This window comes from Macaca nemestrina, chromosome 5 (genome assembly GCF_043159975.1).
Source record: "Macaca nemestrina isolate mMacNem1 chromosome 5, mMacNem.hap1, whole genome shotgun sequence".
Lineage (NCBI taxonomy): Eukaryota > Metazoa > Chordata > Mammalia > Primates > Cercopithecidae > Macaca > Macaca nemestrina.
In genome coordinates this window covers 129,103,780-129,122,551 of record NC_092129.1, presented here as the reverse complement: position 1 = coordinate 129,122,551, position 18,772 = coordinate 129,103,780, and the positions used below count along the sequence as shown (strand labels likewise).

The window sequence follows — 18,772 nt, the reverse complement described above, 5'->3', positions numbered from 1 at the left end:
ATTAAATGAGATAAGACATTCAGTGTTTAGTCAATATCCAGCACAAAGTAATACTAATTTTTAAAAAGCTACTATCATTGATCTCTTATTTAAGATCTGAGAGTTTCTGAGAATATTGCAGAAAACATCCTAAAAGTATCACTGTTAACCTAACTACGAATGCTAGATTAAGACTTAAAAAAAAATCTTTTAAAATAGACAGTTCACGGTGACGAGGGAATAAGGTAAATCTTCAAAGGCAGTCCATGCATGACTATGTACATGGCACAGATGCAGAGAGGAAATGGCATCAAGGGTGTGGATAGCTTAAAGGGCATCTTTCCATGCACTGGGACCTGGAACTCTGACTTCAAGAGTTACATGGGAGGCAGGGACCTTGCAAAGTGGATATTCAGTTCAGAAAGCCCCATTTAAGCTTCAATTTCAAAGGGCTGTCCCACAAAGATTGAAAGTAAGAAACTTTGCTGGTCTTGACCTTTCCTCTAAGTAAAATGGAAACCAACAACAAATGAACAAACAAAACCCTCCTCTCCTAAGAATGCATCATAAGAACAAGCTCCTGGAGGCCGGGTGCGGTGGATCACGCCTGTAATCTCAGCACTTTGGGAGGCTGAGGAAGGCCAATCACCTGAGGTCAGGAATTTGAGACCAGCCTGACCAACATGGTGAAACCCCATCTCTATAAAAAAAATGCAAAAATTAGCCAGGTGTGATGGTGCATGCCTATAATCCCAGCTACTCGGGAAGCTGAGGCAGGAGAATTGCTTGAACCTGGGAGGTGGAGGTTGTAGGGATCCGAGACTGCACTCCAGCCTGGGAGACAGAGTGAGATTCTGTCTCAAAAACAAACAAACAAAAACGAAAAGACTTCCGTGCAGGTTTGGGGCTCCAACTCACACTGCTGGCATGGTCTCTCCAAATCCCAAACCAAGAAGGTAAAGTAGTACTAGGCTGGTAGCATTCTTCTCCCTTATGCTCCTGGCCAAAGCAAACAGAAATTCTTTTTGGGGAAACCAAGAACAACCCAGACAGACATCACAGCACTCCTGCAGATAATGCTCCAATAACTATGAACTCACAGAACCAAATACTTTTTTTTTTTGTAAAAAAAGGAAACAAAGTCCAACAGGCAGGAGTTAGCTAAGAAAACCTGCAGAGAAATCACGTTGACAAAGATTTCAGATGTTAACGTTAGTGTCTGCAGAATATAAATGATTTAGATGTTTGCGGAAGAAATTAGGAAATCAGAATTACATACCAGGAAGAGACTGTTAACTGACTAGGTAGATTTCAACAGAAACATACTGTACGCTCACCCCTCCCACCGCCCTCACACTAAACACATGACAACAACATTCAATGGATGGATTGAACAACAGATTAGGTGCAGGCAGAGAGTATTGGTGTACTGAGAATTATCTGAAGAAATTACACAGACTACAGTACGAAGACATAAAATAAATGGAAAATATCGCAGACAAGCTAAAAAAAAAAAGAAAAAGAAAAAAAAGAGGAGATTTAACGTTGAAGTTCCAGAAGGACAGAAAAGGGAATGGGGAGAAGATACTAGCTAAGAATTTTCTGAAAGCGACATGATATGTGATGTGGTGTGCTGTTCCATAGATCCAGGACGCCTGAAGGACCCCAAGCAAAAAAAACCCTCTCACCAAACACATATTTACAAAGAACTGCATTTAGACCGTGGTCAACTTCATTCTATTACCATGATTGCTCTAAGGAACCGATTCCTACACGCCAGCCATTAGCCCTCGTCATTCTTTGAACGCTGCCCAGGTGGGCCTGCAGTATTGCCAGGTGGACCTCTGCACAAATAGTAGCAGTGACATTCATGTTTTATTTCAGGTAAGTGGGATTATGTCCATTTTGATGTCTCCCCTGGAAGTGTGACCTGAAAGGATTGTATCAACCAACCCTCTTGTCCTCTGGGAAAAGGAGACAAAGGAAGGGAAGGGAAAGGAAGAGAAGGGAAGGAAAGGGGAAGGGGGAGGGGAGGGGAGGGGAAAGAGAGGGGAAGAGAGGGGAGGGGAGGGGAGGGCCGCGTGGTCACCTGGGGCTGGCTGCAACCTAAGATCACTGTCCTTACCAGTTGGCCTTCCCTCCACGACTCTCTCTTCAGAAACCCCATGAGTACTCCCTCCCCTTCCTCAGATTCAGATGTAGTAACAGCTCTGCTGCTAAAGCTCTGAGCTACTTTCTGCACCATCTCATGAGTGTCCCTTGCACCTTGCCCATGCATTGGTAAATAAACCATCCCGGAAAGATCCTAACTTGGGCATGCCATCTGCTTCCTGTTAGGAACCTGACTGAATCACTTTCTAGCTTCTTCAGAGCTCTGGAAACTCTTTGAGAGTTAGAATCCACTTTTCTTGCTTTTGATTCTCTGCATTTAGGGGAGAAATATTCCACAAAGACTGATAGAAATACCAGCATTATGAAATAGAAATATAAAACATGTGCTCACCAAAAGCCTTCCTTAAACTCACTCTGTTTCCACCAAAATGAAACGATGGAGGTTGAGTGCTGTCTATCACTCTTGGAGATGCTGTCTGTGTGGTCCACATGTAGTTGGTTTCTTGGGCTAGTTCTCACGTGAACCAAATCCCTGTCCCTGAGTGTCTCTTATCATTTGCTGCACAAAATTAGGGAAAGCATGGAAGTTTTTGGAAGTGTTTCATGAGACTTAGGAAGGCCACTGTAGCCCCGGATTAGCTCATTTTATATCCCTGAAGTGGACATGTGCCATGTCTGTACTGAAATAAATCACTGTTTCAAATAATCTCAAAATTCCCTTCTCTCCTTACCTCTGAAGCAGCCTATTTCCATGTTCACTGCAGAAAAGTCTCATTACTCAGCCAGGCGCGGTGGCTCACGCCTGTAATCCCAACACTTTAGGAGGCCGAGGCGGGCGGATCACTTGAGGTCAAGAGTTCAAGACCAGCCTGGCTAACATGGTGAAACCCTGTTTCTACTAAAAATACAAAAATTAAACTAGCCGGGCGAGGTGACGCGGGCCTATAGTCCCAGCTACACGGGAGGCTCAGGCAGGAGAATCAAGAATCGCTTGGACCCGGGAGGTGGAGGTTGCAGTGAGCCGAGCTCGTGCCACTGCACTCCAGCCTGGGAGACAGAGCGAGACTCCAGGAGAAAAAAAAAAAAAAAGTCTCATTACTCAAAGTTATTAAATCAATTGTTACCTTTAGTGTCTACCCTTTTCCTGGTCATATTTCAAAGCAATCTTCCTTGCTGGATAATTTATTCTATGCTTGTTTTATGAACGGCTTCCCTGTGACTCCTCGAGCTGCTGAAATCCCGCGCTCCCTAAATGGTGCACTTGAGCTGCTGCTCTGCCCTGCGCTGTCCTCTAGCGGCACAAGTGTGTCAGAGCAGCGGATCCCCCGCCTTCCGGCAGCAGGGGCTGCCAGTATTGAATCCTCCAGCCCTCACCATTCCTCGGCCTCCAGTTTCCTGTTTCTGGCCAGGGTTCTCCCTCGCTGCAGCCTCTTGACCAGAAGAGGATCAACTTGAATGCTCAGCGGCTTTCTTGAACTCCAGTTTGAGTCAAAGTGCCCCCGAAATACAGAAAATCTTGCTGTATACCGTACACCACTTAGGAGCAACTCTTTCGGAATGCAGCCCCTTTGACGTTAGCCTCTCATTCAGCAGCCCTGGCGAGCTGAAAAAAAGCTGTGGCTGAGCCAGATTCACCACCCCCACCCCCACCTCCTCTTACATCTTTCTCCACCCTCCCATCGCACTCTCTCCCGACGGAAAGGAGCTATTTGGAAAGACAAAGTAACATGACAAAATTAAGTAATATGTCAGCATAATAATTGGAGGTGAGTGGTACCAGCAGTAAGGGTTATCAGTCTTGTGGATGCTTTTTTTTTTTTTTTTTTTTTTTTTTTTTTTTTTTTTTTTTTTTTGACGGAGTCTTGCTCTGTCTCCCAGACTGGAGTGGAGTGGCGCGCGATCTCGGCTCACTGCAACCTCTGCCTCCCGGGTTCAAGCAGTTCTTCTACCTCAGCCTCCCGAGTAGCTGAGACTACAGGCATGCAGCACCATGCTCAGCTAATTTTTGTATTTACTTTAATAGAGACTGGGTTTCACCATGTTGACCAGACTGGTCTCAAACCCCTTGCCTCAGGTGATCTGCCCGCCTCGTCCTCCCAAAGTGCTGGGATTACAGGCGTGAGTCACAGTGCCTGGCCCTCCTAGATGCTCTAAGATGAGGAATTCCAAACTGCTAACCGTCAGCACACGTCCTTCATAAGAAAGCACAGCAGAGGATGCCATCCAGAGTGGAGGATGCCATCCAGAGTCCAGGATGAAGCCAAGAAGGAGCCTCCGGAGCCGGTAAATCTCTCTCTGTTACTCAGTGATGAGGCTGGGACTCTCAAGGAAGGGCAGAAAGGCACCCAGAGGATTCTGAAGGGAGAGACCAAAGAGAGGTGCTTTCCAATGCCTATCTGAGGGGGACCCTTTACAAATTACAAAGTGACTAATGAAAAAGGTAAAAATGAACATCCTGCAACATTGTCTACCCTCTATATACTCATTTCTATTTTCATATTGTTTTCTTTGGGATAACATATTTTACCTGCGAACTATTTCAGGTGTTGAATTGCAAGTTAAAAAATTACATAAGGTCAGGCACGGTGGCTCACGCCTGTAATCTCAACACTTTGGGAGGCCGAGGCGGGTGGATCACTTGAGGTCAGGAGTTCAAGACCAGCCTGGATAACATGGTGAAACCCTGTCTCTACTAAAAAATGCAAAAGTTAGCCTTGGTGGCACAGGCCTGCAAGCCTAGCTACTCAGGAGGCTGAGGTGGGAGAATCATTTGAACCCAGGAGGTGGAGGTTGCGTTAAGCCAAGATAATGCCACCACACTCCAGTCTGAGAGACAAAGCAAGACTCCATCTCAAAACAACAAACAAAACTGAGGTGTAGACTGTAATCTCAAAAAAAAAAAGTTACATAATATTAAAGTAGAAGTTTCAATTATTTCCCTGGTGCTAAAAGAAAATGATGTTGCCCGCGTCCCTAGCTGGCATCTTAGGTTTCCCCTGTGAAATATCACCAGTGTATAACTCAGTAGGCCTCAACCCTGACTGCACTGTAAAATAACCTAGAGAGTTTTCAAACATTGAATCAGAACAGGGAGGTAGAGAGAAAGCTGGACATCTGAAAGTTCCCTGATTGATGTGAATGTGTGGCATGGATTGAGAACCACAGTAGCGTTCATCATTCCAGGTACATTTAGTGGCATGTCAGAGGAATGGGGACATTCCAACATGATTGCTGTGAGGACACCACCCTCACATAGCAGCCATCAGCCCTCATCATTCCTAGAGGACTACCCAGTCTGGTCCACGGCATTCCCGGGTGTAACTGCTTACACAATAGGAATGATATTCAGATGGGTTCATTTCAGGTCAACGTGGTTATGCTGTTTTCTTCCGAAGTTGTCTTTACCCCAAATCTTCTGACAACTAGAAGTTTATGGTTAAAACATAACAGGTTTTAGTTCTAGCTATTGGCTTTTTTTTTTTTTGAATTTGGATATTAATTTTCTCGGTTATATATTATTATACTGAAAACTTTCTCATAAAAAAAAGATTCCCTCTTTTTCTTGTCTCTCTCCTTCACCCAGTGACTTCTGATTTGGTCTTTGAGCCTCTAACACTCTCAGCCATCCCATCTGCTCACCCCACCTGAAATCCCAGTTCCCCTCCTTTGAGCTCATATTGCATTTGGGACATTACCGTCTCTTGATTAATTAACTTGTCTGCCCACCTACACCATAAACCTATAGAGGAAAATAACAAAGAAATACTTGTGTTTATATCCCCAGTGCTCAGCATAGTCTCTGGCACATAGAAAGGGCTGGAATATTTTAGTAAATGAAAGTTATCAAAGTTATGAAACTTCAGATTTCATTGGAAGAGTGTTTTCTTCCAGTGAAATCCTGTTTCAATGCAATTTACGTAGTGCTTGCCTGTCCACTCACTGCTCTGCTCCTAAACTGTGGAAGGGTGAAGTGCAGGGGTGGGGATGCTTTTAAGTGTGAAGGTCTGTCTGTTCAGCATTCAGCCTATCCTTCACGGTAACTTTCAATTTCCTTCCGGGAGAAAGCGTCTGAAAACAGAAGTGGTCTGCCCTGCCCTCTAGCGGTGGTTCTGTGGCAGAACACTTTTAAAGATTGTCTTTGGAACTGCTAAGTGAACGCCCTCCAGAGTGGTATTGGAATGCCAGTCTGTATAATAACCTGTATATTATCCAGTTATTATTTCAGCTTTTCGCCACTGTTTTCTATAAGGGAGCCCTTTGCTCAAGGGTCTGTAGTTATATTCAGCAAGAACACCTCCCCAGAAGGAGGTTTGTGTGTTTAAGAACAGAGTCCTCGATCGGCGCCTTCTCCTTGCTTCTGGGGTCGTGGCCTTGCTCCCGCTGTGCGGGAAAAGAATCCAGGTCCTTCCACGCGCGTGTGAGCGCGAGGGCCCCGAAGTGCTCGTGGTTCTGCGCTAGGTCTCCGCTGGGGCAGGAACCGGAGCCATGGGTGGGACCACCAGCACCAGCCGGGTCGCCTTCGAGGCGGACGAGAATGAGAACATCACCGTGGTGAAGGGCATCCGGCTTTCGGAAAATGTGATTGATCGAATGAAGGAATCCTCTCCATCTGGTTCGAAGCCTCAGCGGTATTCTGGTGCTTATGGTGCCTCAGTTTCTGATGAAGAATTGAAAAGAAGAGTAGCTGAGGAGCTGATATTGGAGCAAGCCAAGAAAGAATCCGAAGATCAGAAACGACTAAAGCAAGCCAAAGAGCTGGACCGAGAGAGGGCTGCTGCCAATGAGCAGTTAACCAGAGCCATCCTTTGGGAGAGGATATCAAGCGAGGAGGAAGGCGCTAAGGCGAAGCACCTGGCTAGGCAGCTGGAAGAGAAAGACCGAGTACTAAGGAAGCAGGATGCATTCTACAAAGAACAGCTGGCTAGACTGGAGGAGAGGAGCTCAGAGTTCTACAAAGTCACCACTGAACAATATCAGAAAGCTGCTGAAGAGGTAGAAGCAAAGTTCAAGCGGTATGAGTCTCATCCAGTCTGTGCTGATCTGCAGGCCGAAATTCTTCAGTGTTACCGTGAGAACGCCCACCAGACCCTCAAATGCTCCTCTCTGGCCACCCAGTATATGCACTGTGTCAATCATGCCAAACAGAGCATGCTTGAGAAGGGAGGATAAAAACTTTCAGAACGAGCAAAACACCATCAACGTTAATTCCAGAGATGGAACATTTTTTTTTCCTAGTAAGAAAATAACCCATGTGAAGAGAAGACCACTAATGAGAAGACCACTAAAGACAGACAAGAATGGACTCAGCAGAATCATTTCACATTTTGAACAGCAGCAATTTGAAGGGCCAAAGCCTTGATCAGGGATCAGTCATTAAAGGACGCACTTCAGTATTAGTAAACCCTCTTATGATGATTAAAAGAGAAGGGCAGCCCTCTCCACCATTTGGTACTTTCTATTCAACTTCCACTGACCATAAAATGTTTCTCTTCTGAGCAAGCCCCATCATTTGGAGAACCTCCACCCTAACAAAGCAGAATGGGGTGGGGGGCTAAATTCATTGGAGTCGGGTGAGGAGAGAACCAGAAAACATAGATCTGGGGACAGCAGTGCCAGGTGGAGAGAGTGAGAAAACAGATCTGGAGGTCGCAGTGCTGGGTGGAATTGTCTAGAATGTGGCATGCTGGCTTTCTCTCTCTTTCTTTTCTCCTTTGATTATATAAGAGCTGTTTCATTTTAACTTATTATGGTGATTATATAGGTAAGAAGACAAAAAGGAGAGAAAATGTACCTCTTCTACTGGAATAATGTTTATGATTACAAGTGAGATACGGTATTTTTATCAATATGAAGGCAACCTTGGCTGATATAACCTCTATAGTGAATACTCACATCTTTACTTCACTCACTATCAATAATAAATATATTTTCTGACAAAGACCAAAAAAAAAAAAAAAAAAAAAAAAAGAACAGAGTCCTCAGCACTAGAAATCTCCGAGGGGTTCCTGGCAGCATCCCATAGGCCACTTGAAATGTGTTTTTTTTCTTTCATACTCTAGATCAAGGGTGTCCAATCCTTTGGCTTCCCTGGGCCACATTGGAAGAATTGTCTTGGGCTACAAATAAAATACACTACACTCACGCCTGTAATCCCAGTACTTTGGGAGGCCAAGATGGGCGGATCACGAGGTCAGGAGATTGAGACCATCCTGGCTAACACGGTGAAACCCCGTCTCTACTAAAAATACAAAAAATTAGCCGGGCGTGGTGGCGGGCGACTACAGTCCCAGCTACTTGGGAGGCTGAGGCAGGAGAATGGCATGAACACGGGAGGCAGAGCTTGCAATGAGCCGAGATCGCACCACTGCACTGCAGCCTGGGTGACAGAGCGAGACTCCGTCTCAAAAAACAAAACAAAACAAAACAAAAAAACACTACACTAATGATAGCTGATGAGCTAAAAATAAACAAATAAATAAATAATTTCATAATGTTTTAAGAAAGTTTATGAATTTGTGTTGGGCTGCATTCAAAGCTGTCCTGGTCTGCATGTGGCCTGCAGGCCGGGGACTGGACAGGCTTGCTCTAGGTATTTTTCCTTATGGTACTGGAGTATTTGGGGAGATCAGGGCTGAGTAAGGCTCTCGGCATTACAGTCCCTCAGGGTTCATACTCAAATAAAATTCTACAATAATGACCCAATGTGGCCCAATACAGCTGACCCACAGTACATTATGAGGTATTTAATCAACTCTCTTTGGCTTAAAGAAAATATTTTGGTTTCTGAGTTTTATCGTGGTTGATAGTGGTGGTGTAGCAATTTGCTTATTTGTTTGCTGGGCTTTTTAATCAATCATGATGATAGAAAGCTGTTGTTGGGGCTTAGGAGAAGAAATGACAATCTAATCTGAAATGTCACCGAAGCCAGCAACTGTAGGGAACCTACCAAATAAAATCTGTTGATAAAATAAGAGGATATTCGGATTCTGATCTGACAACCTTTATTTTTTATTTCTTCCTTTTTTTTTTTTTTTTAGATAGGGGCTATCTAAATAATAATAATAATAATAAGTAATGCGGAAGGTAAGGGAAGGTAGAGAAAAGTGTATAATATCTGCAAAAAGATTATTCCCATTGCCTGTATACACCATCGTTTCGAATGGACTGCAGTTTTGCTGGCAAACTGCAAACACCTTCTCCAAATTGCAGACACATTTTGAGTCCCAACAATGAGCATGGTTCACAAAGCAATTTGTAGTCATGGTTTCTTTTACAAAATGATGATGTTTAAGAACATCTTGTAATTAGGTCAAAGGAAAACAGTGTTTATTCTATGAGCTGAGGATGGGCTGCAACTCTGAGTTCTAATTAACACAGTGGTTGAGTCACTAATGCCAAGTGTCTGTTGTTAATGAAGACATGAAAGCAGTCCCACAGGTAACATTTTGGAAGGGGCTTCTTTACAACAGCCGTTCACTTGGGCAAGCAGCGATAACAATCCATGCCCTCATCCAGACTAATGAAATGCATAGCTATTTACGGGATTCTTTTTACCTCAAACCCACTTGGGAGAAAATAGAGATTTTTCCCAATAAATGTGTACAGTAAGGCCTTTGGAAAAATGCAAGTATTCATAGCTACAAGTATTAAACCATGCACTTTGAGCCCGTATGAATAGCAGCAAGGCTTAGGAGAGAACGTTCTTTTTTTTTCAATACTAGATCACAATGGACTTCATCAGAGCCCTGGAGAGCTACAGTCAGAATAGGCGGAAGCAGGAACTCTTGCTCCACATTATGCTTTCTTTTTGCAGCATTAAGGCTTTGGCTGAAGTGCTAATGACGAAAACTATCTCCTTGGGAACCTGTAGGTTTCCACCTTGTCCCAGGCCTGGAGAGATTAAAATGTTGTGACAGTTGTGAAGTCCCTTTCTGGTAAAGCTCCATGATCCTGTGAAAAGTGTCAAAGGAGATGAATGAAAACAGAGCACCTCACCTGACCTCCAAGTTGAAGACTGAAGTAAAAAGTTAACCCTAGTCACTCCACTGCAGCAGAAATGTTACATATTCCTGCTGCCAAAATTCCTCAGTCCACTCTTGAAAACACAATAAACACATTCTCTCTCTCTCTCTTTCTGCAAAGCATGTTTTCTTTCTGGTGTTTCTTCATATGGGAGACAGGTAAAGGAGAGAAAGGATTGTTTAAGTGGATGAAACAGGCTATATTTAAGAATTTTAGGCCATGAAGGGTGGCTCATGCCTGTAATCCCAGCACTTTGGAAGGCTGAGGTGGGCAATAGCCTGAGGTCAGGAGTTTGAGACCAGCCTGGCTAATATGGTGAAACCCTGTCTCTACTAAAAATACAAAAACATTAGCTGGGCGTGGTGGTGGGCACCTGTAATCCCAGTTACTTGGGAGGCTGAGGTAGGAGAATCACTTGAACCCGGGAGGCAGAGGTTGCAATGAGCTGAGATCATGCCATTGCACTCCAGCCTGGGTGACAAGAGCAAAACTCTGTCTCAGAAAAAGAATTTTAATCCTCTTGCCAAAGGCATATGCCTAGATATCACATGGTTCTGACATCAGTAAGTTTATTATTTAAAAATTTTTAAAATATACATATTTTTTAGAAATAGAGATGGGGCCTCGCTGTGTTGCCCAGGCTGGTCTTGGACTCCTGGGTGATTCTCCTGCCTTGGCTTCCCAAAGTGCTGGGATTACAGATGTGAGCCACTGTGCCTGGATGCTTAGTAAATTTAGACATGAACCCAAACTAAACCCACCCTCAGCTCCTACCTTTCCCACCTGTCCAGAGCTGCCTGCCCTCATTCCTTCCTCCCTTTACTGGCATCTGTTACCTTTCTACTCTTGAAGGAAAGCTTACTTCGGGATAATTTTCCTTCTCCATCTGCTTCTCTTGGCTCTGCAACTCATAAGAAAGGATTGGAGAAAACATCACATGGATCACATAGCTTTGCATTTCAGAGACTCTAATGCAGTCATCTGGTGCTAGTCAAAGAATCTCAAAAGATCCACTTCCTCCTGAGTCTTCAATCTTGCTGTGAGATAAGGGAAGTTCAAATGTGGTTTCACCTTTTAAAATATGGGTTACTGAGGCTGAAAATCTGACAAAAACCAGCTCCAAGCATTTGCTATCTTCACCATTTTGCTTCTCTACTCTCCCTTCAATTACTTTTCCTTCCTTGCTATTTCAATGCAGAATCTTCCATGAGGAAGTTCTCAGCCCTTCCACCTTCCACCCCTTTAGCAGATCACCAGTAGTTTCCTGAGGCATATTGTATTGCAACAAGGGATATTCAAAGGTTTTAGTTCCTAGCAGTGATAAGCTGGTGAGTGAGGGCCTTCTCAGTTCCCTAGGCTCATGCCCCAGTAGAGACTACCTTGAGGTGAATGTGGTCAAGTTTTCCCTGGAAAAGGCAGCCATTCCAAAAGCCTGTTCTGGGACATGGCTCCATCACTAGCACAATCTGCAAAGTGTGGATTTTTTTTTTTTTTTTAACAATAGACTGACAACGGTTACTGGTATGAAATTTCTTTCTCTTCATTTGCTTTTCATCTCCGAGCAATTTCTTTTTGCTTTAATCAAGCAGCTACTGTGTTCATGAAACACAACTTTTTTTTTAAATATACAATTTTTTTTTTCAGATTGTTTCAAAGAAAAGAAAAAACCTGGAAGAGCAAAAATCTGGGTCCCTGTTTTTTATCTGCCACTTGAGAGCTGTGTGACCTTGAGCAAGTCATAGCCATTCCTTCTTAAAACATGAGAGTGCCTGGTATATGCCAGGCACTGGGGCACAATGATGAGGAGGAACAGGAAATGGACCCAAGAAATTGGCCATTACACTTGCTCTAAAGAGTTGACCAAGATACTCAAGAGCAGAGAGAAGAAAACCTCTAAGTCTGCTTGGAGGATGGGAAGGATCTTTCATAAAACAGGTAGAAGAACGTTGGCTCTGGTGCTGTGAAATACTTGGTCAAACGCACTAGAACACAGTGCTTTTTATGAGCACTTTATTGGTTTGAAAATTATATAGTTCATTTCTATTACTGGTGATACTTACAACTTGATCATGCACATGTGACTTTCAAAATCTAAAGTTAACAAATCTATCTACCTACCAAAGAATAGAAAGACTTTAGAACACTCTAAGCCAATGATCTCCTCCATTTTGTTTTAATTTCATCCTATTGTATAACCACAAAATCAATCACTATTATGATGTTGCTTCTTATAATCAAGATCTATTTAGATTTATTTACATTTTACTAATTTCCTTGCTTACAATACCTTTCTGCATCTCACTCCTTTTTTTTTTTTTTTTTTTTTTTTTTTTTGAGACGGAGTCTCTCTCTGTCGCCCAAGCTGGAGTGCAGTGGCATGATCTTGGCTCACTGCAACCTCCACCTCCTGGGTTCAAGCAATTTTTCTGCCTCAGCCTCCCGAGTAGCTGGTACTACAGATACACACCACCACGCCCTGTTAATTTTTGTATTTACTTTAGTAGAGATGGGGTTTCACCATATTGGTCAATCTGATCTCGAACTCCTGACCTTGCGATCTGCCTGCCTTGGCCTCCCAAAGTGCTGGGATTACAGGCATGAGCCACCACGCCCGGCTTCACTCCTTCCTTCTGAGTTCAACTTTGTTTTTCCTGAATTGCATCCACTAGTAGGGTCCTTTAGGGGTGCACTCTCAATTATTATTATTTTAATGATGGTTTAGTTGGACATAGAACTTTAGTCAAAATCTATTTAGATTTATTTACATTTTACTGATTTCCTTACCTACTATACCTTTCTGCATCTCACTCCTTCATTCTGAGTTCAGTCTTGTTCTTCCTTATTGGCATCTACTAGTAGGGTCCTTTAGGGGTGCACTCTAAATTATTATCATTATTTTAATGATGGTTTAGTTGGGCATAGAACTTTAGTTTGATAACTATGCATCTCAAAGATATTAGTACACTTATAGTGTTGCTTATATCAATGTAATTATTGTTCATTTTGGTTAACTGACTTTTTGCTTATGAAGATCTTTGTCTTTGACATTTTGTTGTTTCACTACATTTTGTTTTGTTGTTGATATTAGGAATGAACTTATTTTTATTTTTCTTGATCAGGACTTCTTAAATTTTGTGAATCTGACCATTTACGCTTCAAAAAGTTTAGACAATTCTAGTCATTGCATCTTCAAATTTTGCCTCTTCCCCATTTTTTCCATGTTTTCTTTCTGGAACTTCTATTGGATATCTTTTCATTTTATTCTCTACATTTCTCCCTTTTTCTTCATGTTTTTTTTGTCTCAATCTCTTTGGAATTCATGCTCAGAGATATCTTCCAGTTTGCTAATGCTTACTCCAGTTGCATATTCCAGCTAATGCTATCTTCCAGTTTCCTTTGCTCTTTCTAATGCATCAATTAAGTTTTCAGCTTCAATGAATGTACTTTTCATTTCTAAGCACTGTGTTTGTTTATTCCGTCAACTTTGCAGTTGCATTTTTCTCCTTTTTTTTTTTTTATTGGTTTATGTCTTTAATCATTCTAAAGATACCTGTTTTATTGCCTGTGTCTGACTCACCGGAAATTCCTAGGTATCCAGTCATGCTGTTTGTGGTATCTGTTGCTTCTTGCTCCTCGTAGCTTGAGTGTTTCATAAATATAGATTGCGAATTTATCAACACTGAGCCTTTATCTGTGAGGATCCTGTGAGGCCTGGATCGAAGGTGTGATCCTGCAGCAAAGTTTTACAACTGCCTCTGTCAAATGCCCCATGGGTAGAAAACCAGGCTCCATTTTTACATGAATTGCTTGATTGACAGTACTTGAGCTATAAAAGACAAGCCCTGAATCCATGTGGGGGCAGGTCTTGATCAAGAACTCTCAGGGCAGACTTTCTTTTTCCTCACTCAGAACCCAGACTGAAATAAACAAAATACCTTGTCATCTCCCTGTCAGTGGGTGGTTTTATTTAAGGACCCCTCAATTACTGAAAATAGAGTCCTTCAAGAGTCCCCTACTGGCATCTCAGTTCCAACGCCCAGCCTTATATATGCGTGGAGCCAGGACCTCATCTGCCATCTCCACGCAAGCATTTGCTCTGAGCTAGTGCGATGGCGCCCCCTTCCTGTCTCCCACTTCCCTCCCAGGACAACCACAGGCTTCCTGTCTCTGTGCTGCTCTGGTTTTCAGTGACCTTTTTCAATTTTAGCTCCTGAACATTTCTTGTACTATCTTATAAAGTCAGCTATGCTTTTAAAAGTATGTTTCCCCCCTCTCCCCGCCCAGCATTTCTAGATGTTTTATAATGGGAGGCTCTACACTTTTCTATATTGTTAGAAATGCAAACTCTTATATATACTTTTACTAATAGATCCCAAAGAAGTTTTTAACTTGGTGAAATCATCTTGTTATGTGAAAAGGTGGCCGTCGTAGCTGGCGAACATGCTAAAGAGGATTAGCCTTGGTGAACACGCTACTAACTCAGAAAGTTATCATAGGGTGCTTGAGAGAATACAGGAGAAACATAAAGCCTTTTGAGGGAATAGTCAAGCCGAATATCGCAAACTGAAGGAATCTTGGAGATTAATGTATTTGTTCATTCATTCATTCATCAGTTACCTGATGCATGCCTATGACCCAGAAACTGCTGGGTATGCAGTTTCTTCTCATCAAGATCACCTTCTGCAGCACACGGTTAATAATAAACAGATGGTTAAGTAGCATAGTTATAGATGGTGATAAAAGCTCCACACTTATCAGATGAAGACTGGGAGGTATCAGCCTCCATGAAGAAGTAACAGTTGAGCTGAACCCTAAACCATGAGAAAGATTAGCCATGAGAAAAGGAGGAAGCAGCACCTAGACGGAAAGGCAATGTGATTCCGTTGGTGGGCGGACAGCACAGGAAACTCCAGTGAGAAACCAGAGCAGACAGAGGGTTCCGAGAACACAGAAACCAACTTAGTCAGAGTTGGCCCTGGCGGGGCTCTGATTATACCTTCTCTATTCTCCAGTCCTCCACCCCTCACATACCACTAATGCCCTTGACAGCTGTCCTATTCAGCCTTGTCTTTAAGCAAGTTGTTATCTACCGCATCAAATACCTCCAAGTGCCCACATGAGCCATAAGAAGACCTAGAACACCTGCTTCTGGGGTATTTTGGACCTCTTGCTCCAAATCCATAGAGCCTCTGCAATTAATGAGATTATCTAGGAGTTCTTGCACCTGTTGTTTTTATGTAATTCTGTCTGTGCTCACTCGAATAACTACTAATTATGTTCTGGCATAATAAATAAAAACTTGCTGTATGGTTTTAAAAAACAAAGAAAGTGCTTGATATTTAAAAAGTGCTTTTTATTAGAAAAATCTCTATACTAAATTGTCAAATTTTCATATCTTTTTGTTATATAGAGAGCTATCTATACAGCCCTGCTCCAGTTGACAAGTATATATACATGTATGTATACATATATGTATTTATATGAGCCTGAAAAGAAGAAAACAAGTTTTATTGTCTTCTTTCTAATATTACTGATGAGTAACTGCATCCTATCAATAGTTTGGAAACTATTGTTCACTTGATTTCACTTTATTTTCATAATAATCATGGGAGGTTAATAGTATTATTTTCCTTCTTTACCAGAAAAGGAAATCAGTTTCCTTTTATGACAATGGTGAAGCAACATAAAATATTACATAGAATAGATTAAGGATAAAATGTGCATGTTAAGAGTTAAATATTCATCTCTGTTCTAAGCGAGTAACACCAACATTTGCATCTCAATTTGTATGAATTGGGTATTTTGAATAGCTATGTAATTTCCTACCATTATTAGTAGAAAAGCTGTTGTGCATGCTTTCTTTTAAAATAAACATGCATTGACCAAAATTCGTTATCGAATACAAAATCAAAATCAACATTTCAATTTTTATACTTAGATATGATTTCATTTTCTTTACCTTATTGTTTTGAAGGCCTCTCTACAGGAAGCCAGAGTCTTATGAATTCTAGGATGAGATAGATTTCTGAGACATTAACCACATTAGATGGAATTATTTTCATTAATCCTTTGTATAGCAACTGAAAATAGACCTGGAAATAAGTGTTGAAAACATAAAGCTTAGACATGAGAAGCATTCAGTAGGAGGAGAGTCCTGGCATAGTTGTGTTTTCCCAGGGCACTGTCTTAATTTAATCTTACTGCCACAAATGGAGTGGCTCTTTGAAATATTAGGATTTGTCAAGTGACTTTTCTCAGTAATGGTGTTGCCTCTGCCCGTCTGTCAAACTCTTTTCAACATATGTTTAAAGGGCAAGTTAGAACACAAATGCAGAACTGAAAAGCATTCTGATATATCTACACTGTATTTTGGATGTTGTTTTACTTGCTCTAGTTCAGTCTCTTCAGTTCTTGATGATAACATACTTGGCCCATTCTAGCTGCCTACAAAACACATCAATCAGGAAAATAAACTGTTTATAGAATCACACACATGTGATTTCTAACCATCCCAGTTATTCCTATCCTTCAAAATCCTGGCCACTGCCACATTGCTACTTGATTGTATAAAATTTTTTGACAGGTTGTATGTCAAGTGCTTTATATGTAACATCCATCAAACCTTTACAATTACCCAGTGAACCTGCTACCTTAATTAGCCCCCCCTTTTTTTTTAACAGATAAGGAAACAGAGGTGTACAGATGTTAACTATCTTACCGAAGGCCATGCAGTCAGGATGGAATGGGGCAGGATTCGAACCCAGGCAGTTTCACCCCAGGGCCTGAGTGTTTAGTCACTGATAAATGGAATGTTGCTTGTGGATTACGTGCAGAGCATCATGCTGGGCATGTATCTCATATTCTACTGAGGAAGTAAGTTACGAGTCTAGGAGGAGGAGGCAGGATGCAAAGTCCAAAACCCTTTGCCTACTCCTCATGGCCCTTTATTTTGGGATTCAACTTATTTTTCTTACCTAATTGCCTACCACCTACCATTTTTCTACTTGAACTCTGGACTCATTGTGAGGTGTCTAGAGAAACCCTCACCTTCCCAGCTCCATGCCTTTGTTTACTTGATGATAACATGTTCTTCTCCATCCCCCACACAAATCCGTTTTTCTTTAGGTGCATCCTAACCAGTCTCCGTGGAGCTCTTCTTTCACTTGAACTCATAACATTCCTTCCCTCCTTTTTCGGTAACCATATATGCTAGGTATTATTTCATGTGCTTCATATCTATCCCTGATGCAAGCCTCAAGGTTACCTAGAAGAGTATACTAGGAAGAAAGAACGGAAAATGCAGAGGCCTTAAGGCCAGAGTGTACTAAGCATGTACCAAACCACAGGGAGGCCAGCAGCATCTAGGAGATATTTTTTAGCTCCCACAGGGCAAAAATGAGCTATGTGGGTACTCAAGGCCAGCAATCTATTTCTCCAAGCTGTCTTTGATGACTCTACACTCAGGCTTGCCTAGTGGAGTGGCTGTCTTATCTCTTTTATAAGGGCATTAATCCCATTCAAATGGCAGAGCCTTCAGTCACTTTCCAAAGGCCCTACATCCTAATGCTATTACCTTGGGGGTTAGGATTAAAACATATAAATTTTGGGAGGACACAGACATTCAGACAATAGCAGTGGTTCTTTGGAAGCCTATCACTCTAGTTTTTCAGTATTATATGTAACAAAAACTGGGCGCAGCTATCATCTAGTAACAAAGCCTTGAAGTACATAAAACAGTATTTTCAGAACAAAAAGGAGAAATAGACAAATCCATAATCATAAGGGGAGATTTTGGTGCTCCTTTTTCAGTAAAGAATATAAATAGAATGAACAGACCAAAAAATAGTTAAAAACATAAGGGTTTGAAGAACATGATTAACAAACTTGATCTAATTGATACATACGTGTAGAAAACTAACACCCAACAAGAGCAGACTAGAATTTTTTTTCAAGTACATGTTCTATAGAATTTTATTAAAAAATTTGACCATATGCTTGACCATGAAGGAAGCCTTAACAAATATCAAGAAACTGAAATAATATGGAATATGTTTTCTGACCACATGTAATGAAACCACCAATAAATAATAAAAATGCCATACTAAAACCTCACATTTTTAGAAATTAATAATGCACTACTAAATGATTCAATAGGTCAAATCAAAATCACAATAGGAATCAGAAGACATTTTAAATTTCATATATTAAAAATGTAACATATCAAAATGTGTGGGCTGAATTTGAGTCAGTGATTCAAGGGAAATTTATAGGCTTAAATAAAGCTATTAGGGAAGTAGAAAAAATGGAAATGAATCATCTAAGTATCCATTTCAAGAAGTTTGAAAAAGAAAAGCAAATTTTAACTCAAAGAAAGTAGATTACGTAAATTATAAACAACAAACTAGAAACCAATGGAAAAAACACAAATAAACGTATAATGAGGTTTAACAAATCCAAACATTGTATCTTTTTTTTTTTAAGCCTTAAATTGACAAACATCGGACCAGTCTGATCAAGAAGAGAGAGTGAGAATGTGCAAATAAATAATTTCAAGAATGAAAGCTCGTTTGAAAAAATCCTAAGAAGTCTATGTGACTTTTATGTCAATAATTTTGAAAATTTAGATAAAATAGACAAATTCATAGAGAATCTCAATGTA

General features: G+C 41.4%; 1 pseudogene; it reads left to right on the top strand.

The window, feature by feature from the left end:
* The first annotated feature begins 6,520 nt into the window (after positions 1 to 6,520).
* LOC105490839 (MICOS complex subunit MIC19 pseudogene) lies at positions 6,521 to 7,403 on the top strand (annotated as a pseudogene).
* The last annotated feature ends 11,369 nt before the right edge of the window (positions 7,404 to 18,772 follow it).